This window comes from Heterodontus francisci, chromosome 20 (genome assembly GCF_036365525.1).
Source record: "Heterodontus francisci isolate sHetFra1 chromosome 20, sHetFra1.hap1, whole genome shotgun sequence".
NCBI classification, from domain to species: Eukaryota; Metazoa; Chordata; class Chondrichthyes; order Heterodontiformes; family Heterodontidae; genus Heterodontus; species Heterodontus francisci.
The window spans coordinates 47,085,853-47,102,821 of NC_090390.1; positions in this window are offsets into that span (position 1 = coordinate 47,085,853).

A 16,969-nucleotide genomic window follows, 5' to 3' on the forward strand; every position below is an offset into this window, starting at 1 on the left:
AGGATTTTCCTTTATCTTGTCCGCCAGTGTTTTTTCATGCCCCCTCTTCGCTCTCCTAATTACGTTTTTAAGTGCCACCCTACACTTTCTATACTCCTAGTGCCTCCGCTGTTTTCAGCGCTTGGGATCTGCTGTAAGCCTCCTTTTTTTCCTGATCCAATGCTCTATATCCCTGACATTCATGGTTCCCTGGGCCTGTTGGTCCTACCCTTCACCTTAATGGGTACATGTTGGCTCTGGACTCTCACTATTTCCTCTTTGAATGACTCCCACTGATGTGATGTAGACTTTCCTACAAGTAGCTGCTCCCAGTCAACTTTGGCCAGATCCTGTTTTATCATATTGAAATCGGCCTTCCCCCAATTCAGTACCTTTATTTCTGGTCCATCTTTGTTCTTTTCCATAACTACCTTAAATCTTACAGAGTTATGGTCACTATCCCCAAAATGCGCCCCCACTGATACTTCTACCACTTGACTGGCTTCATTCCCTAGGATTAGGTCCAGTACTGCCCCTTCCCTTGCAGGACTTTCTCCATACTGGCTCAAAAAGCTCTCCTGTATGCATTTTAAGAATTCCGCCCCTTTTAAGCCTTTTGCACTGACTATCCCAGTTAATATTGGGGAAGTTGAAATCCCCTACTATTATTACCCTATTATTTTCACACCTCTCAGAGATTTGCCGACATATCTGCTCCTCTATCTCTCCCTGACTGTTTGGAGGCCTGTAGTAGACACCCAGCCAAGTGATTCTCCCCTTTTTGTTTTTAAGATCTACCCAAATGGCCTCATTTGAGGAACCTTCTAAGATATCATCCCTCCTTACTGCAGTAATTGACTCCTTGATCAACAGTGCAATGCCACCTCTTTTATCCCCTCCCCTGTCGTGCCTAAAGATTCTATACCCGGGAATATTGAGCTGCCAGTCCTGTCCCTCCCTCAACCATGTCTCTGTGATAGTAATAATACCATAATCCCATGTGCTAATCAATGCCCTCAAGTCATCTGCCTTACTAGTTAGACTCCTTGCATTGAAATAGATGCAATCCAACCTTGCATTTTCCCATGTATCTTACCAGGTCTATATTTGCTCTGCCTTCCAGGCAGACTCACTTTCTGTTCTATATTATCCCCTACTGTACCTCCACTCTGTATCCCATTCCCCTGCCAAATTAGTTTAAACACCCCCCCCCAACAGAACTAGCAAATCTCCCAGCAAGTATGCTTGTCCCATTCTGGTTCAGGTGCAACCCATCCAACTTGTACAGATCTCACCTTTGCCAGATACAGACCCAGTGATCCAGGAAACTAAAGCCCTCCCTCCTGCACCATCTCCTCAGCCACGCATTCATCTGCTCTATTCTCCTATTTCTAAACTCACTAGCATGTGGCACCGGGAGTAATCCAGAGATTCCAACCTCAGAGGTCCTGCTTTTTAATCTGCTACCTAGCTGCCTAAATTATTGTTGCAGGACCTCATCCCTTTTTCTACCTATGTTGTTGGTACCAATGTGTACCACGACCTCTGGCTGCTCACCCTCCCCCTTCAGAATGTCCTGCAGCTGCTCCGTGACATCCTTGACCCTAGCACCAGGGAGGCAACATACCATCCTGGAGTCACGTTTGCGGCCACAGAAACACCTATCTGTACCCCTTACGATAGAATCCCCTATCACAATAGCTGTTCCACTCCTTTGTCCTCCCTGCTGTGCAGCAGAGCCATCCTTGGTGCCACGGACCTGGCTGTTGCTGCTTTCCCCTGGGAGGTCATCCCCCCCAACAGTATCTAAAGCGGTGTATCTGTTTGAGAGGGGGATGGCCACAGGGGACTCCTGTACATTCTGCCTGCACCTACTACTCTGCCTGGTGGTCACCCATCCCTTTTCTGCCTGTGCTGCCATTAACTGCGGTACGACCACCTCTCTAAACGTGCTATTCACGACGTCCTCAGCATCACGGATGCTCCACAGTGAATCCACCCGCAGCTCTAGCTCCGTAATGCGGGTAGTCAGTAGCTGCAGATGGATACACTTCCTGCGCACATGGTTGTCAGGGACACTGGAAGCATCCCTGATTTCCCACATAGTGCAGGAGGAGCAGATCACGGGGCTGAGCTCTCCTGTCATGTCTTACCTTTAAATTAATTTAGTTACTCCCTTTAAAAAATACTAATTACACTAGGGGTCTTGTTCTACTTCAAACACTATCCAGTACAATCTAAAGTCCTTAATAAATTACTCTAATTTAAGTAGTACTACTCACCTTATCACTTGAGGTTTTTTTTAAAAAAAAACTCCTTTTTTAAGTAACTTAAATGCACTAACAGCTGTCACTTACCCAATCAATCAGCTTGCAGAATTCCCGTGATGTCACTAAGTTTTTTCTTCCTCTTTTTCGTGTCTCAGCGCATGCTGAGAGACACAGAGAGACAGCCGCTGTTCCGGATCAGGCTCCACACAGGTCCGCCAGCCCGGCAGAGCCTCTGCTCCCAGCTAAGGTGTTGGAAATATTCACCACCTACCAAAATTTGACCTCAGTTTATTTAATATAAATTTTCTTAAAATATGTTTGCTAAGTCAATTTAACAAGCAGGACAAGTAATCACACATAAAATTATTTGACCTATTTATTTATTTTCCTCTGTTGACAGTATAAACATTTGTCTCAAGATTTTCAAAAAATCTACCTTCACAATTTGTTTTATATATTATTTCTGATTACATCTGATATCCACCAGCTTTTTCATATATTGCTGAGTGAATACTGGTACCATACAAGTCCTTTCTAAGCAATTATCCTGTTACTGATAGGCTACGAATTCCAATCAATACTGCTCTAGTTCCAGTCCCACTAAATGTAGATGCTGTGGGGTAGATTTTGGCTTGGAGGTGCCAAATCAGCACTCAGTGGATGGGGTGAGTGGGCTGTGCACCAAATAAAACGTGTATGACCGGAACCATTTTGGTGGTCAGGCCCCTTTAATAAATGGCAAATGAGCTGCAAGCTCTTAAAGCGAGGAAGTCCTTAGAGCAGAGACTGAAGACTGGATAAAGCATACAGCACCAAGATTTTTAGATGCTAACAGATGTTTGCTTGAACAACTGAGGGCATGCAGGAACATCCTCTTCCCCCCCAGTGCATCAAGACTTACAAGGCAAACATCTCAATAGGTCTGGAAGGAGGTTGCTAAGTGTGCAACACAGTCAACCTCTTCTCCATGGAATGGGTGCTATGCAGAATGATATTTGATGATCTAGCACACTAAGCCAAAGTAAGATTTACTTCTTGCTATGTCTACTTCCCTGCCTCAACTTGCCACAGCACTTCGCTCCCCACACCCACCTTTTTCTCAAATTATCCTCCAACTAGTTTTATCAGCAGCTGCTGCTGCCTTTAGAGCAGGCAAATGTTGTGGCCCCTGACTGCACAAGGAGATCTATGCAAATAATACTCTCTTTCCACTTTTCAGCTCTGTGACACCTTCCCGTTCTGCACATTGCTTGCTGCATGCTACACTCATCATGTACACATCAGTATGCGTCACACACATTTAAAAGCCTTTGATGCAGCCGCTAATAAGCTACCCTTATTTCTGCAAGACAAGAAATCCCACACTAACTATGACAGAATGAGAACAAGACCTGCCTCCCTTCAGCTTCTCACACCCATGGAACATAAATCCCTAGAGATTTTGGGCACAGGCTTCCCTCAGCACATCAGGAAGGAAATTCAGAAAGAATTGGAGCACCAGAGTCTCTGCATTTCTCTCTTTCCTCTGTCTTCAATATGCTGCCCTTTCAGTATATTGTCCAATTCCTCATCACTCCAAGGGGAAGAAATTGGTCTCTGCAGTGCAGTTTCTATTGGTGGAAAATGGCATCCGAGATGTGGCATGCATACTTCCAATGGGAAGCAAGTCGGCGCTATCTTGATAAAGGGGTTTGGGAGCAGGCACCTAACAACCACCAGCAGCATACAGAGCAGACAGATTATGACATCAGTCAGTTCACAATGCTGATTGATGCTGGCACTGCCATTTTCAAACACCATATGTCAGCCTACACCCTGTCTTAACCTCATACAGCTCAACACAACATTAAATGACATAAAGGACACCCACCCCCACCACACCCCCTACCCCTTCCCACTTGCACTATTTAATGAGATAATGAACTACTTAGTTTAGTTACTGGATTATTTCTTCCAGCTCAACACAACATTAAATGGCTTGAAGGACACCTCCTCCCACCCACACCCCTCCCTCCACCAGCGTTATTTAAAGAGATAATGAACTACTTAAAGTTTAGTTGCTGAATTATTTCTTCTGGCTGCTGGCATAATTGTATGCTTTTTTGGATTTTCCCTATGCTTGCCTAAAGTTTCAATAGTCTACAGAGAGTGGTCTCGCTGCTGCTGAAGTACTTCTTTGTTCATTAAAAAAATTAATCTGAAACAAGTTGCTTCCAGACATGAGTGGCCTGGTGGGCCTTACTTTTGGAATTGAGGATGGCCGGGAGAATGAACAGAGGCTACACAAAACAGGAAAAACTGCTAGGAGAGGAGAAGGATGGGGAGAAGGGCTCTCAGCAGGAGGCTATATCCACTTAATGTCTTTAGGGAGCAATTCTCTTACCTCAACAAAAGCGAGAACCAATGCTTAAGAAGTCTTTGCTTTTCTAAAATGGTTATGAGTTAAAGTTGCCAACTACTGCAGCCAGAACTGTAATTTCAATATAGGACAAGGAACGCATTACCTGTGGCTGTAAAGGTAACATTGCCTCTTAACTTTTATGCATCTGGCTCCTTCCAGGCTGCTGCTGAAGCGATAAGCAGCAATTCACAGTTTGCAGTGCACTGCTGCATAAGGGAGTTCACTGAAGCTCTCTATACACAGAGAGACATCTTCATCTCATTTCCTATTGCCAGAGCCAAGCAGGCAGGGAAAGCACAAGGGTTTGCAGAGAATGCAGCCTTTCCCAAGGTAAAGGGTGCCATTGACTGCACGCACATTGCTTTGCGTGCTCTTCATCCTAACTTGGCCATTTTCATGAACCTAAAGGGATTCCACTCCCTCATTATGCAGTTAGTTTGCAGCCAACAACATCAGGTCATGCATGTGATGCCTGTTACCCAGGCAGTTGTCATGATTCCTTCATTCTGTGGCAGACCTCTGTGGAAGCTATATTTGACTCACCACAGCAAGCCAAAGGCTGACTATTGAGCCACTCATGACATGATTCATGACTCTAGTCTAGAACGCACACACGTGTGCATAGCAGGCCGACAATGAAAACCATGCTGCCACAAACAACATTATAGAGCACACCATCAGCATCATTAAGCAACACTTCCACTGCCTGGACAACTCTGGAGAGTTCTACAGTACTCAACTGAGTGGATATCCAGATTTGTGGTAGTATTCTGCATGCTGCACAACCTCATCAGCATGAGGTAACAGCCCTTGCCACCACCTATCAGACAAGATGAGTGAGCATGCAGAAGAAGTGCAACAGGAAGTTCAAGAGGAAGTGGGGGATCAGGAAGAGGAAGGGAGGCTACAACTGAGGCAGTCCCTTTCTGCCTGCTATTGTGGTGAAATAATTAATGAGCAATACCACTAACTTCAGCTACACCTCTCCATTTCCCAACAATGCCACACTCCTTATCTTTCCTCTATCACTGACCAAGCACATCATCTCCTTTCTGACAGCAAAAACAAAACAGGAAAGGCACATTACAATCCAAATTTATCAAGTAATTCCTGGCATAATGCATAAAAAAAATTAATCACCCTTTTGCATTCCCTTAGTGCCCTTCTTCAATTACCATTGCAAATGCTCCCTAGTGGCTGCAGCATGGATGGTGGAAGGCCACTGACCTCCAAATGGGAAGTCTACAGATAGCCTTAATGGGTGACCTCAAGCAGTGCAAAGCCTATAAGAGCTGGCTTTGGTCTGGACCATTTTGCATGGGCTGCAGCAGTCTGGGCTGGCTGGATGATAGGCAACAGCAAGAGTGGTAGGAGTGAGAGCACGAATGTTGTTAACCTAAGAGAGAAAATCACGTTGTGCTCCATTGAACCACTGCTGTTCTCCTCTGGCGGTGCCTTAGCAATCCTATTGATCCATTGGAGAACAGATTGATGAACTGCTATGATGCTCTGCAAGCCCATTCAAACAGTGGTATCCAGACCCATGATGGCAGCAGTCTGAACTTCGAAGGCAGCAATCTGGGCTTCCACTGCAGCACTCAGACCTTTTGATGGAAGCTATTTGCAACGGAAGTTGAAACATCGGCCATCAGGCGCTGCAACATGGTGGTTCCACAGGTGTGTTGCTGGAAGTGACCACCCATTCCATGTTGGAAAGGATGAGCTCCAAGATCTGCATAAAGCCCTGTGCCACGCTCGTGCTGGATTCCTCCATGCTCCTTGACATGGAGTGCAAGCTTTCCTGCAGGCTTTCTAGCATACCAAGCACTCAGTTATGTACACCCATCAGCCTTCTTCTGTAGCCTGGTCCATCAAAGTCCTCATCTGACTTTTCTGCAGTGGAACTAGTGTGCAAACTTGCCCTCTGGCAAGCTGGCACCTTTTCCCTTGCCCTGACTCCTGCACACTTGTGCCCAGTGTCTCACCAGGTGCAGATCCTTTCTCTATCCTCGCCTCTAAAATATAAGCTGTGTCAGTGTCTGAGCTAGTGGCTGTGAGTTTAAAATCAAGCTCCGGTGTCTATTCGTCTTCACTGTCTTCTTCCTGCTCCACTGACTGGACTGGTTCCAGTTCTTCCAGTTCTTGGGAATCTGAAATAAAAAAGGGACAAGAGTGGGTTATGGCAAAGGAAGAGAAGTAAGAAGTGCCTGCTTATACCATCTGCAGCTTCTAGGATAGAACAGATTGCAAAATGAAGGAGAAGTGGAAAAAGAGAAGGAAGATTAAGTATGCAGATACTCTTCTCGTTGATCATTTCAGCCATGCCAATAGGCACTGCCTCACTGATGCCCCTCCCCATGATAGCCAGCATTGTGTCCTCTATGGGGTTAAAATATGCAGCCTTGTTTGTCCTCCTCCAGTCCTTTCCTGCTGTCTGTTGTTATGCACCTGCTGAAAGAAAGAGGGAAGTGTATCAGTGAGTGTCCTGCAATATGTTTGGGTAATGTGATTGGTTGGTTAAATAGCTGCCTGTGTGCCAGTTTTGGGTGTGAGGCTTGCAACAGTACTAAGTGTATTAGGGTGAACTGAAGGATTGAGTACTGATTGATAGATTTGTGGTAGTTGGGTGATGGGGTCTTAGTGAATTGTGCAGTGGATGAGACTAGTGATATAGTGGTCATGGTATGCCATTTGAAGATGAACATACTCACCTTGATAACTCATATGAGATTGGTAAACCTGTTCCTTCACAGCATCCATATTCTTGGAGCAAAATTCCTTGTATTGACCAACATTGCTCTTGTTTGCATTTCCTCCTGAACATATATCTGAGGGAATCTTCTGAAGCACCAACCCCCCCTCCACACACCCCCACCACCACAGATAAATGACACTCTCCTTTTTTCCCCCTCTTTTTCACCAAGACCTCCGATGCAGAGTCTAAAAATTTTGGGGTTCGCTCTCTGGCATGTTCAATCACTACTCAAAAGTATCACAGCACAGATTCAGTTTTAAAATGACTCCCACCACTTCTTGCAGCCACAATGCATCACCCCTTTAAGAGGTCAAGCTACCTTTAAGTAGCGCTAGCCACTCAGAATATCAGGTTCCCTGCTGATGTGTGCAGCTCTAGATGTTGCTGTTGCAACTTCTCTTCCTCCTCCATCAAACAAAAAGGGGTAGCCAAAACTGCTTCAATTTTAATGAGACATTCTATCTCCTAAAAGGCTCTTCAAGTCCAGAAAAATTGTTCAACAACTTTTTCCACACAAATAAAGCACTTTGGAGAAACCAATAATTCCTACTAGAACAGACTACTTACCTGTGAGTACCCCTTTCAATAGCGCTCCAGATATACTCTCAACTTGCTGCAATGTCCAGTATCCTGTGCAAATTCTGCCCTCAATCATAGTCCTGCTGGGTCACCTGGAAATTGCAATGGGATTCTATCTGCGGGATAGGATCCTTGTTTAAAGAGCAGATACCAGTGGGCACTTAAATCACCCAACTCCAAATCTAAGTAAAGATGATGGGCTGAACTTTACGAGCATGCCGCAGTTCGCAGTGGTGCATTCTGATGACAGCTTGCATCGCGCATGGATGCGCTGTCCCTGAGCCCCCGCGATATTTCACATGGGGGCTCATTTAAATGGATGGGGCGGAACGGCCGCCCCCGATGGCATAGAGGGGGCGGCCGCTGTGTCCCCGACAATAGCATCCGGCGCCACTGCGCAGATGCCAGCGCCATCTTTAAAGGGCTTCAAGCCCTTTAATTGAATTTACATTTTTAAGAAAAATTGATTGCATATTGATTTTTAAAAAATTTTTAAAAGCTGGAAGCCCCTCTACCACCACACCACCCCCCACCCCCCCGCCCCCCCCCCCCCAAGCCCCCGAGTGACCACACATTTTAGTTTTGGGCCTTTCCCACGAGAAAAAACTTTATTCCTAACATGGCTTTTTCCCCGAACTTGGTCACCATTGCCCTTCAACCCCTTCCCACCATCCTCACAGCCAATAAAAAAGGTTTTCCCCACTCACCCCTCTATCCCACCCTGATAATTTCAGTCCTCTCCCCTCCCCACCAGTGTCTCGCCTCGGAACTCCGAAAGCTCGCGGGTTGTGGCTGGCGCCCGTGATATCGGCGTGGGACGGCTGCTGGGATTGTGGCGGGCCGTGTCCGCAAATATTTTACGGGCCCACCACCACCATGACCCCCGACGTCAAGGGGCTAGTAAAATTCAGCCCGATGTATCTACCTCAGAAGCCCAAATGGGGTGGTAAATACTACACTGCCATTTTAACCCCATTTATGTCCATCTGAGGGGATGAAAACAGGCCCCATTGGAAGAAGTTAAAAATTTTGTCATCTTCATTCAGCTGCAGATAGGTATGTAAATTTTATTCTGAAAACTCTGATAAATACACAGTAGTGCGGCCAGTATCTGAAAGAGAAAGACATTTTAACATCGGAATATATCAGAGTGTAGCTTAATATTTCAATTGCTGGTCGACCTGCTGTTCATTTCCAACATTTTTAGTTTTATTTTGGATTGTCAGCATTTATGATTTTTTTCCCTTTTATCCCTTTGTATATTTCTGGTCCATTACTATTGAAGTGTTTCAGGTTACATAACAAACATATAAAAAACAACCATCGATGTTGGTATGTTTTCCCCTGCCAGCACCAAAAGGCATTAGGATTAAATGGGACAGAAAACTAGGAAAATAGTAATATCGTCATGTAGAGTTTTTATCACTGATAATTCCACCCTGTGAGATTTCACTTCATTAGCACTAACAATCTGGTATTAGTTTAACACCCACTGCTAATTAATGTCAATTAAGGGCTCGTTCAAGGCTACTAATACTGACTAAGTACATCCTGCTGAAAGAAAGAAATTCTACAGTGGCATCCTGTTCTCCTTGGGTCAATTGGAAATATTTTATTGCTCAGTAGGAGTTATTTTATTTCATCGTTCATATTATTTTATCCTCAGTTGGTGCCATTTTATGCCACAGTTGGTGTTGTTTTATCTCTGTTAGTATTGTTTATCACTCAGTTAGTGTTATTTTCATTGGTTACAGCTCAGAATGACCATCGTGTCCATGCCTGCCCTCTGCAAAAACAATTTAGCTGGTCCCATTCCCCCGCCCTTTCCTGGTCACCCTACAATTTTTTTCTCTTCATTTGCTTATCCAATTCCCTTTTGAAAGCCACAATTGAATCTGCCTCCACCATACTGTCAGGGAGTCCAATCTCGACCCTAACCATTTGCTGCATAAAAAAAATGTTCCTCGTGTCATCGTTGGCTCTTCTGCCAATCACCTTAAATGGGTGTCCTCTGGTTCTCAAACCTTCCACCAATGGGAACAATTTCTCTCTATCTGCACTGTCTGGACTCCTAATGATTTTGAACTCTTTTATCAAAAATCCCCCCAAACTTCTCTAAGGAGAACAACACAAGATTCTGAAGTCTATCCACTTAATTGAAATCCATCAGCCTTGGAATTTTCTTGCAAATCTTTTCTGCACTGTCTCTAAAGCCTTCGCATCCTTCCCAAAATGTGGAGCAAAGAATTGGACACAATCCTCCAGTTGAGGCTGAACCAGTGTTTTATAAAGGTTCATCATAACCTCCTGCTTTTGTACTCTGTACCTCTATTTATAAAGCCCAGAACCCAATATATCTTTTTAATCACTTTCTCAACCTCCCTTGCCACCTTCAATGATTTGTGCACACATATCCCCAGATCTCTGCCCCAATTTTGTTTCCTTTTCTTGACTAGTTTTATTTTTTATTCTCTTTTTTGCCTCTCTTTTTTGCTTCCGGATTACAGCTGTTCGTCATTCTGCCATTCTCACCTCCTCTCGACACATCTTTTGTTTCTTTACTTGTCCCATTACCACTCGCTTTGGCTTTGCACCACCAACTCTTTTGTCATTTAATGTCTCCTGTCTTTCATCCTATCACTGACCTTCCCATTTGTTCTTTTCCCACCCTCTCTGCTTTCACTTGCTTAAAATCATTTCATACTTTTCCCAGTTCTGATGAAGGGTCATCAACCTGAAATGTTGATTCTGTTCTCTCTCCACAGATACTGCCAGATCTACTGAGTATTTCCAGCATTTTCTGTTTTTATTTCAGATTTCCAGCTCCACAGTATTTTGTTTTTGTACCCCCAGTTCTCTCTGTTCTTGCACCCACTCTAGAATTATACCCTTTATATTGCCTCTCCTCATTCTTCCGACTAAAGTGCATCATTTCACACTTTTCTGCATTAAATTTAATCTGCCACATATCCACCCATTCCATTAGCCTGTCTATCTCGTCTTGAAGTCTATCACAATCCTCTTCATGGTTCACAGTACTTTCAAGTTTTGTGTCATCTGCAAATTTGGAAACTGTGCCCTGTATACCCAATTCTAGATCATTAATATATTTCAAGAAAAGCAGTGGCCTGAATACCGATCCCTGGGGATCCCCACTGTATACCTTCCTCCAATATGAACCGCTGATCACTACCCTGTTTCCTGTCACTCAGCCAACTTTGTATCCATGCTGACACCGTGCCTTTTATTCCATGGGCTTCAATTTTGCTGGCAAGCCTATTTTGTGTCACTTTATATCAAACACCTTTTGGTAGTCCACAAACCACATCCACTGCATTACAGTTATCAACCCTCTTTGTTACCTGATCTAAAAACTCAAGTTAGTTAAACTTGATTTGCCTTTAACATATCCATGTTGACTTTCCTTAATTAATCCACACTTGTCCAAGTGACTCTTAATTTTATCGTGGATTATCATTTCTATAAGTTTTCCACCACCGAGGTTAAACTGACTGGCCTGTAGTTGCTGGGGTTATTCTTTCATTCTTTTTTGAACAAGGGTGTAACATTTACAATTTTCCAATCCTCTAGCACCACCCCTGTATCTAAAGAAGATTGGAATATTATAGCCAGTGCTTCTGCAATTGTCACCTCACTTCCCACATTATCCGCAATGTAGATAGTACAGCCAGCCTTTTTAGTATAATAAAAGCAAAATACTGCAGATGCTGGAAATATGAAATAAAAAACAGAAAGTGTTGGAAATACTCAGCAGGTCATTCTGATGAAAGGTCACAGACCTGAAATGTTAACTCTGCTTCTCTCTCTACAGATGCTGCCTGACCTGCTGAGTATTTCCAGCACTTTCTGTTTTTATTTCATCCTTTTTAGTACATCCTCTTTATCAAAATTTAGCTCATCCAGTATCTCAACTATCTCCTCTTTCACTATGACTTCGGCAGCATATACTTCCTTGGTCAAGACAGATGCAAAATATTCATTTAATACTTCACCCATGCCCTCTGCCTCCATGCATAGATCCCCTTTTTGGTCCCTAATCAGCCCCAGCCCTCCTATAGAAAACTTTTTTAAATTCCCTTTTACTGGCTAGCTGCCAGCCTCCTCATATTTGTTATTTGCCTCTCATATTTCCTTTTTCCCTTCCCCTCTGAACTATCTATATTCAGACTGGTCTTCACTAGTATTATCAACCTAACATCTCTCATATGCACCCCTTTTCTACTTCGTCTTACTCTCCATCTCTTACGTCATCCATGGAAATCTGTTTGTTTGCCATACCTTTCCACTCATGGGAATGTCTCTTGACTGTACCTGAACCATCTCCTTTTTAAAGGCAGCCCATTGTTCCATTACGGTTCTGCCTGCCAATCTTTGATTCCAATTTGTTTAGGACAGATTCATTCGCACTCCACTGAAATTGTACCTCTTCCAATGAAGTATTTTTACTCTAGATTGCTCCTTGTTCTTTTCCACAGCTAAACTAAAACTTATGATACTATGATCACTGCTCTCTAAATGTTCCCCTACTGACACTTCATCCACTTGACCCACAACATTCCTCAGAACCAGGTCCAGCAATGTTGGGCTGGTGAACATACTGATTCAGAAAATTCTCCTGAACATATTTCAGAAACTCTTCAAACTCTTTCCCCTCTCTGCCATTTACAGTTTTACTATCCCAGTCTATATTAAGATAATTAAAGTACCCCATTATCACCACTCTATAGTTTTTTCACCTGTCTGTAATTTCCCTATAGATTTGCTCCTCTATATCTATCCCGTTAGTTGATGACCAGTATTCTAATGGTACCTCCATTATTTCTTACTTTAACCAAATAGATTCTGTTCTTGACCTCTCCAGGACATCCTGTCTCCAGCACTGTAATATTCTCCTTAATCAATACTGCCACCCCTTCTTTCTTTCCTTCCCCATCTTTCCTGAACATCTTGTATCCAGGAATATTTAGTACCCAGTCCTGCCCTTTTTTTTGAGCCAGGTCTCCTTCATATTCTATGTGGCTACCTGCACCTGCAGCTCACCAACTTTAGTTACCACACATTGTGCGTTTACATACATGCACTGTAAACCTAATTTAGAATTTATTGCATTCCCTCTTAGTCTGACCCCACCTAATATCTTACTAATTCTTTTTCTAGTGCTATTTGACTCTCCCAATCCTTTGGTACACCTTTCTAATACTGCATCTTGGTTCTCATCCCCGCCAAGTTAATTTAAACCCTCCCCAACAGCACTGGCAAACTCCCACAAGGACACCTCTGTTGAGGTGCAATCTGTCCAACCTGCATAGGTCCCACTTCCCTGCAAAATGATCCCCAATGTCCCAGAAATCTAAAGACCTTCCTGCTGTACCATCGCTCCAGCCATGCATTAATCTGCTGTATCCTCCTATTTCTATACTCATTAGCATGTCACACTAGGAATAATCCAAACCTTTGAGATCCTGCTTGCTAGTCTCCTTCACAGCTCCCTAAAAACTGCCTGCAAGACTTCATCCCCCTTTCTACCTACGTCATTGATACTGATATGGACCACGACCTCTGGCTGTTCACCCTCCCCCCGCAGAGTGTTCTGCAGCTGCTCAGTGACATCCTTGACCCCGACACCAGGGAGGCTATACTCCATCCTGGAATCACGTCTGCAGCTGCAGAAATGCCTGCCTGTTCCCCAAATTATATAACCCCTATTACTATTGCTTTCCCAATCTTCCTCCTGCCCCCGTGTACAGCTGAGCCACCCGTGGTGTCAGGGACTTGGCTCTGGCTGCACTTCCCAGAGGAACCATCACTCTCAGCAGTATTCAGAACTGAATACCAGTTGGACAGCAAGATGCACTCAGGGGATTCCTGCATTACCTGCCTGGTCCTCCTTGTCTGTCTAGCGGTCATTCATCCCCATTGGTTTACTTTTAGTTTTTATACTAATTGATTGATCTAGCTTATGTTATAGGGTGATTAAATTAAATTAAATGTTTACCTGTAGACTCACTTCCATGTGACTCCTTGGGCTGGATCTTGTCCCCCCGGCATTGTGATCTGTGACAGGGGGGGCCTGAAGATGGATCCATAAGAGGCCTGCAACGGACCTCAACGCCAGGAGGGCCAAGACCAATCCCCCCCGCTGCTGGGCGACAGGACTGGAGTTTAAATAGTTAAATTAATAAAATGAATACATTTGAATTAATCTTCCGGGCCCGCCGTGATCTTAGGTATGGCGGCCGGCACTCTCGTGCCCAGAATTCCCTGTCTGGTGAAAGGCAACGTGGCACTGTTGGGGAGGGGGCAGGAGTTAATATTTTCTGTGGAGTTGGGGGGGATTGGGTCAAATAAATATAATGGGTATAGGGGATAGTTGGAAGGGGTGAACTCGAAACTTTGTGCAGTCTGCGGGGGGGGGGGGGGGGGGGGGTTGCGGGGAAGGTCGCATTTAAAAGGTGTTTTGGTGGGGAAGGGCAAATAATTAATGTGAATGTTATTGGTGAGGTGGGAAAGAGGCATTAGAAATTTATTGTCTATTTTTGGGGGGCATACGTTTAAATTTTAAATGAGCCAGCAGGGCTGGCTGCCCTTTAAAAATGGCACCAGCGCCTGCGCACAGGCAGCTGATGCCATTGCCGGCGATAGACAGCCCACCCCCTCCACATGATTGGGTGGGTCGGCCACCCCGGTTATTTAAATGAGCCGCCGCGTGGGAGATTGCGGTGGCTGTTCGGTGTACGGCCCACATGGGCAGCCCCCATTTTTTGAGCTCGCTGCCAAAATCGGCGGCGAGCTCTTAAAACACAGCCCCTTGTGTGGTGGCATCACTGTGCAATTTTTTTTCACAGACAGAGACAGATACTGTTTGGATTCCCGCTTCGCTCTTTGTACTGTTCCACTCCTGGCCTCGCTCTTTATATTCCTCCGCTCCTTGCCTCGTCTTTCTACAGCTCTGCTCCTGGCCTCGCTCTTTCTACTGCTCTGCTCCTGGCCTCGCTCTTTATACTGCTCCATTCCCAGCCTCGCTCTTTATACTGCTGCACTCCCGGCCTTGCCCCTTATACTGCTCTGCTCCTGGGCTCGCTCTTTATACTGTTCCGCTCCCGGCCTCGCTCCTTATTCTGCTCTGCTCCTGGCTTTACTCTTTATACTGGCCCACTCTCGGCCTCGCTCTTTGCACTGCTCTGCTCCCAGACTCACGTTTTATGTTGCTCTGCTCCCAGCCTTGCCCCCTGTTACTGTTATCCCTCAAGTGGTTATTTGATCCATTGGTTTGTTATTTTATCTCCTTGTTGGTGCCATTTTATCTTTCAGGTTGGTTAATGTTATACCTCAAGCTAGTTTATTTTAATTCAAGTAAAGATGTTTTTGGTAAGTTTGGCTACTGTTATTACTACTGCCCTACAGTTTAATGATTACTAATGAGCATATTTTGATATCTTTTGGCCTCTATAGACCAGGCAGAAACAGCATGTTATTTCAACTAGTGGCAATATTTACTGTTTATATTTATATGTGTCGTACTTTGCAAAAGCCAATGCCTCTGTGTTTAGTAAACCTATTAAAGTGATGTGCATTGTTGTGTGGATATTAAAAGATGTATTTTTATTCATAGATTTCTATGCAAGATTATGGAACTAGGTGGGACCAAATGATCACCTGTGATGAATGGACTGTGCTTGTGTATGCCAATAAAATCAAGGTTGACACGTCATTGTAGTACTGAGGAAGTGCTGCACTGTTGGTGGTGCCATTTTCTTTGTATGAGATGTTAAACCATCTTCCCCCTCAGGTGGACGTAAAAAATCCCATGGCACTATTTCAAGTCTTTCTTTCTTGCTTTCTTGCTTTTGTTACGACCCAGTGAGAAAGGTGTCTAGGGTTCCCTCACAGCCTTCACCTGATCTTACTGTAACAGGGTTTAATTTTAAACACACTGTGTTTTGAGATTCCCCTTGGTGAATCCTTGTTCACTGCTTTCCAATTATAAGGCAAAGAAACCAGCACAAACAGGCTTTCTTAGGTTTAAAGAAGAAAAGTTGAAATTTATTAAACTTAAACTCTAATTCGGTTAACGTCTACGGATACACAACATGCCCATGCTAGCATGCACACGCGATACACACATGCAGATAGAGACAGAATAGAGCAGAAGAAGTAAAGTGGAAAAGTTTGAGACAATATCTGAAGAGTTTTTGTACGGTTCTTCGAGCTCACTGTAGAGTCCTTGATTGTAGGTAGATCTTGCTTTTCGTTAGGGCCCAGTATTCTTCTTAAACCTTGTTTGCTGTAGGAGACTTTTCTCTCTTGGGGTTCATGAGTCTTCAGTGGATTTGGAATTCTGTGAGAAAGAGATGGGAGCAGACAGGAGAGGTCTTTTCAATCCAGGAGCACTCTGAGTTCAAACTGTTTCTACCATTCAGAAAACCCCAGGTTGCCAAGCAGGTTAGTCATGTGAGTAGCTGGTCTGACCATGTCTTGGCTCTGTGGATTGTATCATCTTAGCAGAGCCTGGAATGCGCCTCCCTGCCTTCAATGTCTGGTGCTCAAAGTCCATTGTGGGTTCAATGGAAAAGGGGTGTAACCTCTCTTGTCCCTATTGGTATGTAAATGTTTTCCAGCCAGGTGTTTGGCAGCCCTTGTAACAGGCCTTCTCTTCTTCCCAGCAACAATTTTAAATTTAATGTCCATGTGGAAAAATTAATATGCCTCCTTCTTCGCAGGTGGAGGCCCAGCATGACACTTTCTTTCTATCTTGCTGTCCTAATCATACTTCTGTAACCTGTATATCGTAATTTACTTTTATTTGCTGTGCTCCCTGGGAAAGTGGGTACCATATACTGATAGCTGTGAAGATCCTAGATTTCATTTTACGAATAATCAGGACTTTTTACTTCAAATTGCCTAATGCAGCTGTATCAATCCCAAGAGCTTGCAGCGATGAACCACAATAGCTCATGGACCCAA